Below are 11769 nucleotides of genomic sequence, written 5' to 3' on the forward strand. Positions count from 1 at the left end.
GGGAAATGCACCTTACCTTTGGTTTTCTGGAGTCAAACACCTGCCCAGAAAACCTAGATTTAAGTTGATAAGATATCTAGTCACCATACTGATTTTCTCAACCCATAATTCATCTGGCATTAGGCCACATCCTGCTTAAGTAATCCTTATAATACATTGGAGTGGAAGTATTATGAATTATTAAAATCCAATTCAATTACCCTTTTGTATTATCCTCCCAGGAGCACTCTGACTTTCCAATGCTTGTCTTAGACATGGCCAAGCTCACAATTTCCTCACTTATAAGCTGTTGATTTACCCAACCCCAACCTTCCCGCTCTCCTAGTATAACTGACTGCCTCCCAAATAACCACAACAAGTTTTCAATGATTCCTGAGGGCAAGAGAAATGGCTAGGGTGAAGCACTTTGGAATTCAGCACTCCAAAGTGGAGGCAAAGATCTCAAATCACTCTTGGACCATTCTAGGCTTTTGCTCCCTTAATATTTCCCTTCCTCTTCCATAGTCTATCTCCCGATCCAAACTAACCATCCCAAAGAGAATCTTTGAAATCCATCAGCCAATTCATCTTGAGATAAACACCAAGAGCTAGCGACTGAGAAAGCATTCCCATCATGCTCTCTGGCACCCCCGAGTCCCATTGCAAAGCAGCAAGCCCACCTCTTGATCAGTAGAAGTGACTGGTGCCACACAAACGTCCTCTCTGCTTTGGGGCAAGGTGCACGAGCAGAGGCGCTGCAGCGCCTTTGGGTAGCTAGAAGGGCTATGAAGTGTTGAGGGGAGACCTGAGGAATGTGGGTGGCACAGCCCAGAGAGAAGCAAGCTCAATTCCAAAGGGCCTGATCCTAATCCGCCCTGCTTCTCTCTCCCAGCTTGGCGTGTGAGCTTCACTCCTTTCCTTGCTGGCCTTCTCACGAGGCTTTCAGAATCAAATGATTCCTGGCCAAGCAACCACGGCAAATCAGTCCATTCCCCCAATGGTTCTGGATGAAAATAGAAATAAAATCAAGTACAACTCCAAGAGGAGCACCGGAGAAGAACCAAGCGGGTCTATAAGGAGGTGCATGTGAGCTGCCCCCCGACCCCACACACACACACGGTGCTGTGTTGAGGTCTTTACCATCCTCTCTTATCAAGCTGAAAACGTCACCCCATCTGAACAGTGGGAATCTGATTTTTCTTTCTCTGTGATCTGCACCAGTGCGCTGGCACAGTAATGCATATGTGAAACCTTTTGCAAAAAAAGATGTCTCTATTGACATTCTTCTGGGAGGAAGCCAAGGAGGAATTTCATTGCACAACTCACATCCAAACTTTCAAAAATTCCTCTTTCCAGATTCCTCTCCCCCACATCTTACTCCCACGGCCACTATTTCTCTCTCTTCCTCCTCCTCCTCCTTTCTTCTGCGGTCCTCAACCTTGTTCTCCTCACCTCCCACCTTCTCCTTCCCTGCCTCCCTTTTCTCAAGGAGAGAATTACAGCCTGTTCCTGATTTCTGCAGACCGGCTTTGTCAAGGATCTCTCAGATGACTGAGCCAGCAAAAAAAAAAAACAAAAAAACAAAAAAAACTCAGCCTGCCCCCAGACATCAGACAGTGGACGAGGACTGGCACTGCACATATTCAACTTTTTTTCCATTTTGTGCCACTAATATAACACCAGTCTGTTTCCTCAATGTGCTCCCAAGGAGTACACACAGCTCCTCTATAAATTTCTCCCCAGATCCTCAGAACGGCCAGAGCTGACAAAGAATATGACAAAGATCATCCATCCCTGCTCTTTATGGACCGCTGACCACCTTTTGCTTAATGACCTAACTACCTGCTCATCACTGGCATTGTTCAGGATAAGAGTAATGACCTATGGGGGACTCTCTGTCTCTAAGATTTCATGATTGCACCCCCCATTCTTTGTAATTCAATGTTGTCTTTCTCCTTACAGTCCATGTCCATCAACAAATGCATGGGTAACGAAAATGTGGTATTTATACACGATGGAGCACTACTCCGCCACAAAGAAGGATAAATTTGCGTCACTTGTAGGAAAATGGGTGCTCCTTGAGACCACAATGTAAAGTGAAATAAATGAAACCCACAAGCTTAAATACTCTATTGCATGGCTTCTCCTATATAAGAAAACCCAAAATATAAAGAAAGAGCAAAATAAAAGCTAGATAACAGGAAGTAGGAGCACAGATCTTTTGCAAGTGGGAAAGGCACTCAGAGACGGTGGGAGAGGGAAGGGAAGGCAGGCGGAAGGGATGGAAAAAGAACTGAGCTGTATTATGTGCACGTGCCAACTCCCGACCCCCCGCCACGAGGAATGCAATCATGGCGTACTGCAAACGTGTATTCATAAAAATAAAACTGGGAGGGAAAAGCGACCCTTTCACCGCCCCATCCTCCGACGATGACCAACAGACAGAACAGTTATTAGTGCTTCTTTCTTTTCTTCGCCCATGTCACGGAAAAACCTACTAATCTTATCTCAAAAATCTCGGTCTTGTTCTCTTCATGGTCTGGGCTGTTCTAAGGTTAAATGTTATCTCTCCAGCCTCTCGTGCTGGCTTGTCGAATCGCGCCCTGCTTAGAACAGCAACAACGCAGAAGTTCGGGCGAAAATTAGCTGTGTTTCTGTCTCAGCCACATCCACGGGGCTCTCGCTCTCTGTGACTCATTTTGGGAAGTAGAACACTTAAGAAGTGATAGTTGTGGCCGTCACCCAACTTCCATTATTCTCTGAGGGATAAATAAACACTGCGCCAAACTTGCGAGTCAGGCTTCTTTTTACAGATAAATGACAGGAACTCAGTTTATGCTAGCTTAAGCAAAAAAGAGGGGAGGCAGAGAGAAAGAAAAGAACTTGTTGGCTGAACTGGAAAATCCAGGAGCACAACTGGCCCCAGACAGAGCAAGAACCCAGGTTTAAACAAAGTTGTAAAGGTTTATCCCCCGAATCTCCGATTTCTGTTTGCTGCTTCTTAGTCGGTCGATTTTTTTTTTCTATTTCAAAAGAGCTCCCCTCCCCCTCCACAAAAAAAAAAAAAAAAAAAAAAGAAAGAAAAAGAAAAAAGAAAAAAGGCGCTTCCTTCACAGACTTGAGAAGCCCGGTTGCTGTCAGCTCCCAACTATGAGATCCCAATTTTATCAGACCAGCAGAAAACAAAATTTTCTCTCCCAACAATCATATGTTAGTTCCAGGGAAGGACTGTTAGTGTTTCTGCTTAGTTAAAAGGCCCAACCTTTGGGCTGGTGACACCAGAAGGGTAGGATATCATGATTATGAGGCCAAATAAAAGCTGAGGGACGGAGGATTGAGGTCCGGAGGAAGGGACAGTGGACGGAGAAACTCGCGTGTCCCTCACACGTGTGGAACTAGGGCTCCCGCGCTCTCCCATCAGCTAGGCGACTTCTGACAAACCCTGCAGTCTTCGCGAGTCTCCATTCCTCACGCGCAGAATGGTTACATGACAGCTACTCATACTTGCACTGCATGTTTCGGATCACAGAGGCGGACTCAGCCTAGGAAGGCTTTGCTCGGTGACCGATGTGGTCTGGTTTTTTTCTGCGCAGCGCCTCGCATTTTAAAAGAAGCTCTTCGCGCACCACATAAATTAGAACACGAAGCTCAAGAGGCTAAAGGGTACTTATTTGTGTAGCTCTAGCCACATGCAGACGTGCAAACTGTATGACGAGAGTGCAAATGAATCACTTCCTGGATTAAGGAGAAGGCAGAGATCTACGGGGAACAACACGCGGCCAGCGCGCCCCGGCCAAGGCGGCGTCCCCACGAGCACGACTCCACAGCCCGAAAGGACGGCGAGCGTGCGCCGACGCAGTGCGCGCCGCGTGAGTGTCCGCAGGGCAGGGAAGGCCCAGAGGAGCAGCGTGCACTAAGCAGCAGGCTAGCAAATTTATTTTTTAATTTACAAAGACGCGGGAAGAAACCCCGCTTGCGTCCTGCGCCAGACCCTTTCCGGAACGCTGCAGACCCCGGCCCCCTCCCTAGTCCTGCTCCAGCGGCTCGTTGCTCCGGCCCGCGTTTTCGCGCTCTCCCTCCGCCCCCCGGGTTAAAGCCCCCCCGCCAGGAGTAAACAAGCCGCCAGTACCCGCAGCCAGTAGGACCGGCCCCTTCGCCGGTTTCCTGCGCCAACCCTAGCAACAGGCCCCGCCCCTCGCGACAGGCCCCCGCCCCACGCCGCGTCCGGCTGCCGAGTCTCCCGCCAGCCCCTCGAGCCTCCTCCCTTGGGATCCGCGCGGGGGAATGGTGCGTGGCGCGCACGTGACTCGCGCTGTGGGCGGGGCCTGAGCTACAGCGGCGCAGGGAGGGGCGGGCCCCGGCGCGCGCGGTGCAGGAGGCCCGGCTGGCCCCGCCCCCTCCCCCGCCCGCGCTGGCCCTGGCACCGGGCCTCACCGCTGCTGCGCCGTGGAGGTTGCTTCTCCGAACGCAGATCCTAGTCCTGAAGTTTCCGGCCTGTGCCCGCTGAACCCTACGTTCTCTTCGGCCCCGGACCGAGCATCCCCGCTGCATAATCGCGCCGCCTTCCTGCCGCCTGCACGCAGCCCAGCCGGCACTGTGCGGCATGCCACTCAGCCCCACTCTGCTTGAGGCAGATTCTTGCTAAGCTGTCCAGGTTGGACTCAAACTTGCAATCTCTCCTGCCTCAGCCTCCCAAGTAGCGGGGATCACAGCTATGCACCACTCTCCCCGGCCCTCTCCTCGTTACCAGGGGCTCCTGTTCACCCTGAGCCCTTCATGCGGTGGAGGGTCAGATGACTGCCTCCCCTCCAGCTGCACCTCACCGTGGGAGAGGCTCCTGCCCAGCACCTTCTGTGCCAGGGTGACTCCAGGAAACAGGTTGCCTTGGCTGAGCCCTGCAAGAGCAGTGGTTTCCCGTAGCGCTTTCAGGAGGGCTGAGCAGCCGGACTGCTGAATTCCAGCCCGGCTCCTCCTCCTACCTGTTATCTTGGGCAAGTCCTTCGACTGTCTTCCCGCTGGATTCCAAAGATGAATTGTAAACCAGAGGAGATAATAGCGACGACTGCCCGGAGTTGTGCAGATTAAAGCAGTGAGTGTAGGTTCGGTGTCTGGACAGTGCTTGGCACCTAATAAAACAACCAACAAATCACTGGGTGCTGGCACTGTGCTGTTATGTTCCTCCTGATACACACACACACAACACCCTGCACTCAGGCAAGGCTTAGCACGTGACTTCAAGGTTACCCTAGAGAGTGCTGAAGAAGAGAAAAGGCATGGGGCCAAATGGCGGAGTAGGGAGACCAAGTAGGTACCACCCAAAGGTTCACACACCCCTGACCTTTGCCCCCTGACCCTTGCCCCTAACCCCTCGGTGTCTTCCTCAAGTGAACGGGCACGTTTGGTCCTCCCTCCCCTGTGTCCCTGGCACTACCTGACTCGTGCATTGGGTGCAATGGATCAACAAGGATTTAGATGTTAAATGCAATCTTAACACACCATCCTGCAGGGCCCTGTGGAGGGAGGATCCTCCTCTTAAGGGGTTTTAGTTTCCCTATCCAAATGTCTCACTTTAACAGCAGAGAGGAAGGCTATCTGTCTGGGTTAAGCACAAGTTAGAAAAAAGCCAGCTCTGCTCTCAGCCCCATGCTGTTTCCATGACACCACGCTGAACTTCAAGGCAGCTGGAAGAAAAAACAAACTCCCTCAACCTTACAGAAGGAAAGAAGGCAGCCTGTGGTGACGACCTGGTGCGTGGGACACATGGTGGCTGTCACAAGGGTTGGGGTCAGCAGCAGAAGTGCACCCTGCAAAGGAAGGCCTGGCCTTGAACGACGAGTAGGATTTAGGGCTGGGAAAGAGACCAGCCCTGGGAGCGGAAGTGGCTTTCTGCTGGGCCTCCGTGGTGGTCCGTAAGGGCGGACCAGCTGGGTTGGAAGAGAGGCTGCCTTGGATCCCAGTGGGACAGAGCGTTGGAGGGCTAGGCTGAAGCTGGACTGGGGGAGATGTCAAGTGCCAGGACCAGGAGTTTAGACTTTCATCCGTGGAAAGCGCAGGACCCCTGAAAATAGTCCCTGAGCGGGCGGCGCTGAACCAAGACAGGATACCGGGCTCTGTCTGATTTGCATCTTTGACAGACAGTGGCTTGCTGTATATGTGCGTTTGCCAAGCTCACCCCACACAGAGGAAACTACCGGCAGCCTCTTTCCAAGGCAGCCCCAGGGCCGTGTGACACAGTCGCCTGGGGCAGAGGACGGTGAGGGGGAGGAACCCAGGCCGGCCCCTGCTGCTGGCCAGGCACTGCTGCCTGTGGCGCCTCATTTCATGGTCACATTGCCGCAGTGACTCCGGGAGATGGGTGTCACTCCCCGATCACGGAGCCAGTGGGTGGTGGCAACAGAATTCAAACCCGGCTTGGACGCCAAAGCCCTCTCCTGTCGCTTCTTACAACCTCTCGAGGAGAAGACACAGCGATACAGTTCTGGCTTCCGGCTTCCTTCTCAGACAGGGTCACGTGTTCCCAGAAGGCTCCGTTTCTAGGAGCATTTCACCTCCTTGGTTTCCTGTTCTTTAGGAAAAGGGAATCCCCATTTTGTGTCGTGGCGGGGAGTCAAAGCTGGGTTGGAATTAGCTAGTCTCAGGGGTTCACGCAGCTCATGAGCCCAACGTTCCCGGTCCTTCCCTTACACAGGCCACTTGCAAACAGCTCCCCAGTGTCAAACCCCAGTTTTGTATTGACCCTAAAGAGGGCTCCACTCACCGCATCAGCGCCAGGCCCCAGCACCTCCGGGCTGGCCCACTCACATGCCTTCCACCAGCTACTCTCTGAGACCTCGCTTCCTCTGCTGAAGAAAATTACCCTAACTGTGCTCACAGGCCAGACAGCCGGCTGCCACGTCGCCGCCGTGCCTGCACTGCTGATGTAACCTGAAGAACGGGATCTCAAGTCACCTTAGGCCTAAGACAAAAGTTCACACAGCCCCAAGGCCAAAAGAAATATCGAGACACTCTGATTATTTCGTAGTTAGGTTCAAACAACCAAAGTATTTACATCCTAACAATTTTGTAGTTCTTTACCAACATAACATACATAAATTGAAAGGAAGTAATAGTTTTATTACATTTTCCCCTAAGTGTTTTTGCTTTCTAATTGGACATGTATACCTGTTGAGGACTGCATAATTTCCAAACCTTAGAATCAGATTGTAACAACCACCCTCATTTCCTGTTGCCCATCAATTTTCATACGGTTCTTGCATGGGAGAGGTGAGACAAGTTCTCCTACATAGTTCAGGCTGGCCTTGCACTCACTATGTAGCCCAAGTTGGCCTCACACTTGAGGCAGTCCTCCTGCCTCAGCCTCCTGAGTGCTGAATTTATAGGCACCTGGTTTGTTTGTTTGTTTATTGTGTTTTTGAGACAGGGTCTTGCTATGTAGTTCAGGCTGGGCTAGAAGGCACCTGGTTTAGATTTGCTTTTTATAATTTTCTTTTTTAGCTTTTGCTTTTTAACAGGAACCCACCAAAAACCAACTCTAAAGACACAGTACCATCAAAGTAAATGGAATACAGTCTACTCCATGCTGTGTGCAACAGAGGCCAGAAACATTGTTTCCCTGAAAATGGAAAATATCAAGAAGTGCATCTACAAATTAACAAATTAGGGTACCCAGGATACAGTCTGGGAGAGGGAATTGTTAGAGGCTATTTCCAGAAGTAACCAAAGAGCAGGGCGGTCCAGTTCCCAGCCAGCCACTACAACCTTGCTTAATGCACACAGGAAATCTTTCTATCTCTTCCCTGGGTATTTACATAACATTCACGAGGCCAGGAATAATGGAGGGTTGTTTGGAGGCCCGGGCCTGAGTCCCAGACCTGCCACCCGGCAGGTGAAGCACCTTGGCCACAGCATCAGTCCAGAATTCCCTCCAATGTCTCCGAGCCTCCCCTGCTGGCTCTCCCCCAAGTGCTCAGGTTTTGAATGCACTCGTTTTAACGCAGCCTCTTTAGAGCGGGCAAGAATTCCTGGTGCACAATGGGAAGCTGAGCCGTGCCATCTTTAAATTAAGGGAAAATCCATCTTCACCTCAGGCACATTTCAGACAAGAGGGAAGAGAGAGCAACAACCAACAGCTCTCTAAGGAAGGCTGGCAAACAGGCGGCAGGAACGTTGCGTCTGGGTCTAAATGAAGATGATTGGGGATGATTGGCTTGGGAAAATTTTTCCAGCTGTGCTCCAGTGACATGTGCGTCTCACTATATGTGTGTTACACCCTAATTATGTATTTAGTCACTTCCTGAGACAGGGTCTTGCTGTGTGGTTCAGGCTGGCCTTGAACTCACTATGTAGCCCAGGCTGACCTCAAATTCACAGAGATCCTCCTGCCTCAGCCTCCCAAACTCCGGGCTTATAGGCATGTACCACCACGCACAGCCTATTTGACTTTAAAAATTTATTACAATAAAAGGCAGATTGCCATTAATCCCCCTCATACTACTCAAGGTACCCCTCCTTACTTTGAACAAACTCATCTATTGCTCTCGACCATGTGTCTTCTACTGTAGTTTTTAAAAAACAGTCAAGCATTTACTGTATTTTTCAGTCACCCCACTAAACATCCCCAACCCCAAAATAAATTTTATTTTTATTTATTTATTTTTGTCTTTTTTTGAGACAAGGTCTCACTATGCAGTTCAGGCTGGCCTTGAGCTCACTTTGTAGCCCAGGCTGGCCTCGAACTCACAACAATCCCCTTGCCTCAGCCTCCTGAGTGCTGGGATTACAGGCATGCACCACCACGCCAGCTTTTCCAAAATAAATTTTAAATCATTTGAAAAGCAAAATAAAATAAGGCTCCAATCAGCTACAAGGAAGCTTTAGGATGGGCCAAAAGGAGGAGACCTGTTCCCTGTGCATGGCTTCTTTTAGGTATGACATCCCTGAAGGTCCCTTGCATGGCTCTGTCCCTGTCACACTGAGAAGGTCTGAGGCTCAGACAGGGCAATTCCAGGACAGCTGGCAGAGCTCCCATAGGCAAAACCCACACTGCTCAGGAATCTTGGGCCCTCCAAGTGGCTCTGCCGAGTAGCCGGGGGCAGAGGATCTCCATGGCCGGAAGGGTGTCAGGGAGCATGGCCCAGAGCCAGGGACTCGTAGGGACCCGAGGCTGCATGCTTTGCAAGTCGCAGCACGGGGTGCCTGTGTCCTATACAACTAGCTGAGTGTGACCAGACTGCCTCTCCCGCAAGATGATGAACAGATAGTGAGAGGCCATCCTGGAAGAAAGGACATCAGCCTTAAGGATGCCTTCACAAGAAAAGCTGTTTGTCCAATAGGGAAAGCGGTCTTCAGAAGCCTCCGGGGACCAGGAGCCCGAATGGGAGTCACCAGAGAGATAGCAGATCAGGACTGACTTTATTTTATTTATTTATTTGTTTATTTATGTCTTTTTTTGAGACAGGGTTTCACTATGCAGTTCAGGCTGGCCTTGAACTCAAGTTGTAGCCCAGGCTGGCCTTGAACTCGCAACGATCCTCCTGCCCCAGCCTCCCAAGTGGTGGGTTTACAAGCGTGCACCACCACACCCGGTAGTCAGGACTGACTTTAAAGACCGGGGCAAAGCAGGAGGCTCCATGCAGCCCGAGAGGTGAATTCCCAGCTCTGGGCAGGCAGACAGGCTTATGGGATAGAGTCTAATAAAACCATGGCACGGTGACTGCCGAGCCAAATGGGCTAAGTCAATTCGAACGGCAGTGCTGTGGCTGTATTTTTTAGTCCAGATCATGCTGTGCTTTGATTGCATCAACAAAGCAAAGACTTAGAAGACAAAGCGCAGTTCTGCTTGGATTCAGCTCTCCCCACGGAGGGGGAGGGGAGCCAAAGAAAGCAAAAACGTGCTCTCAGTGTTAGAGCATCAAGCAGTCAGACGGTATCTTCGGGCCTCAGTTTTCTCATCTGTAAAGTGAGGGCTGTGATGTGCCTTCCTGGCCTAAAGAGCATGGGGCTACAGGCCGGGTGCTTATCACTGTTCAATCTTTTATTCAGTACTGAAGATTGCTCCCAGGGCCTCATGCATGCTGGGCAAGTCCTCTACCATGAGGCTAGAGCCTCAGACCTTTTTATTTCATTTGGAGACAGAGTCTCACTAACTTACCCAGGCTGGCCTCCAACTTGCAGCCCTCCTGCCTCCAGCATCTGGAATAGCCCGGATGCAGGCAGGCGCCGCCATGCGTGGCTCCGTGATTTTACAGTGCAGTGCTCAATCTCCAACATAGGCATTGCTTCAAGTCCCTTCGGATGCTCTGGTTTGGAGAATAAATCCTGGACAATGATTTTTTTTTGGGGGGGGCGGTCTTTTTGGGTCTCGCTATGCAGTTCAGGCTGGCCTTGAGCTCACTTTGTGGCCCAGGCTGGTCTCGAACTCACAATGATCCTCCTGCCTCAGCCTCCCGAGTGCTAGGATTACAGGCGTGTGCCACCACGCCCGGATGGACCATGATTTGCCAAGGAACTCTGCTCAGAGAGGCAGGCAGTCTTCGGCCAATTTCCCCAGAATCTGGGGATTCTTAACAGGATAATTACTGAGTACCTGCGCCATGCCTTAGCGCTGGGCTGACCCGTGGGAGCTGCTATACCGATTATTCTTCGAGAGGCGGGAGGGACATAGGTCTCCAGAGGACACACTTGTCCATCGCTCTGCTTGCCCTTTGAGTTCTGATCTGATGATACCGTTCTGGAGCTTGAGGGGAACAGGTGGGGGAGGGGCTGAAAAGCAAGCGCTGGCCCGAGCTGCCCTAGGCTGAGAGTCTGAGTGGGGAGGCAGGTGCAGTGATTGCTTTTCTTGTTTAATACAGGGCAGAAGGAAAGCAGAGATTAGGGCCAGAGAAGAAGAGACCGGGTAGCTTATTTCAAACCAGAAGTCTTTCCTGATCAATACCCTCAGGCCACGCAGCCAGGGCAACTGGAAATAGAAATTCCGACAACACCTGGAGGCAAAGGAGGGCGGGGGATGAAGAGGTGTTATGCTAACTCCGCACAAGAAAAGTAATCATTATGTACTGCAAACGTTTTTCTTAAAAAAATGAATAAAGAACTTTAAAAACAGTTGTATGCTTTCACCCCATAAAAAATGAAAATGGTTTGGGTACAGCTGTGCAGTTTTAGCATAGCTCCAGTGGACATATTTATAATGTATCTCAGGAAATGAGAAACGTTTATAAGATACTAAGTATGCAAAGCAGGGCGCCAAATGATTTGCACAAAACTGTCAATAACTAAAGAGACATACGCCTGGCAGGCGCCTGTTATCCCAGCTGAGGCTGAAGCAGGAGGATCGCCGCAAGTCTGAGGCCAGCCTGGGCTCCATAGGGAGTTTAAGGCCAGCCTGGAAAGCAATACGAAACAAAACAAAACAGAACAGAAATACACGTAGCAAAACATGAACCGTCCCAAACGGAAAGGCTGGAATTACGGGTGCTTTGGGTGTGTGTGTGTGGTCTAATTAGTCACAAGCTTCCACATTTGCGGGTTTCCACACTGAGCTCCTATTGCTTTATTATAGGGTGGTGAACTCAGGTGGAAAACAACCCGAAACGCCCGCTTCCTTCGTAGCTGTCTGTATCAGTCGCGTTTCCTCCAGGCCCAGCTCAGCCCAGCTCAGAAGGGTGCGCAGGGCCCCGGGGCGCAGAGGAGCGCGGAGGTCCCCGCCCCCGTCCCCTCGGCGCCACCGCCCACCCCGGGCGGGCGGCCCCTCCCCTCCTTTCCCCTCCCTTCTCCTCCCCTCCCCCGCAGCTC

Source organism: Chinchilla lanigera, unplaced genomic scaffold, assembly GCF_000276665.1.
Source record: "Chinchilla lanigera isolate Chin_1 unplaced genomic scaffold, ChiLan1.0 scaffold00002, whole genome shotgun sequence".
NCBI classification, from domain to species: Eukaryota; Metazoa; Chordata; class Mammalia; order Rodentia; family Chinchillidae; genus Chinchilla; species Chinchilla lanigera.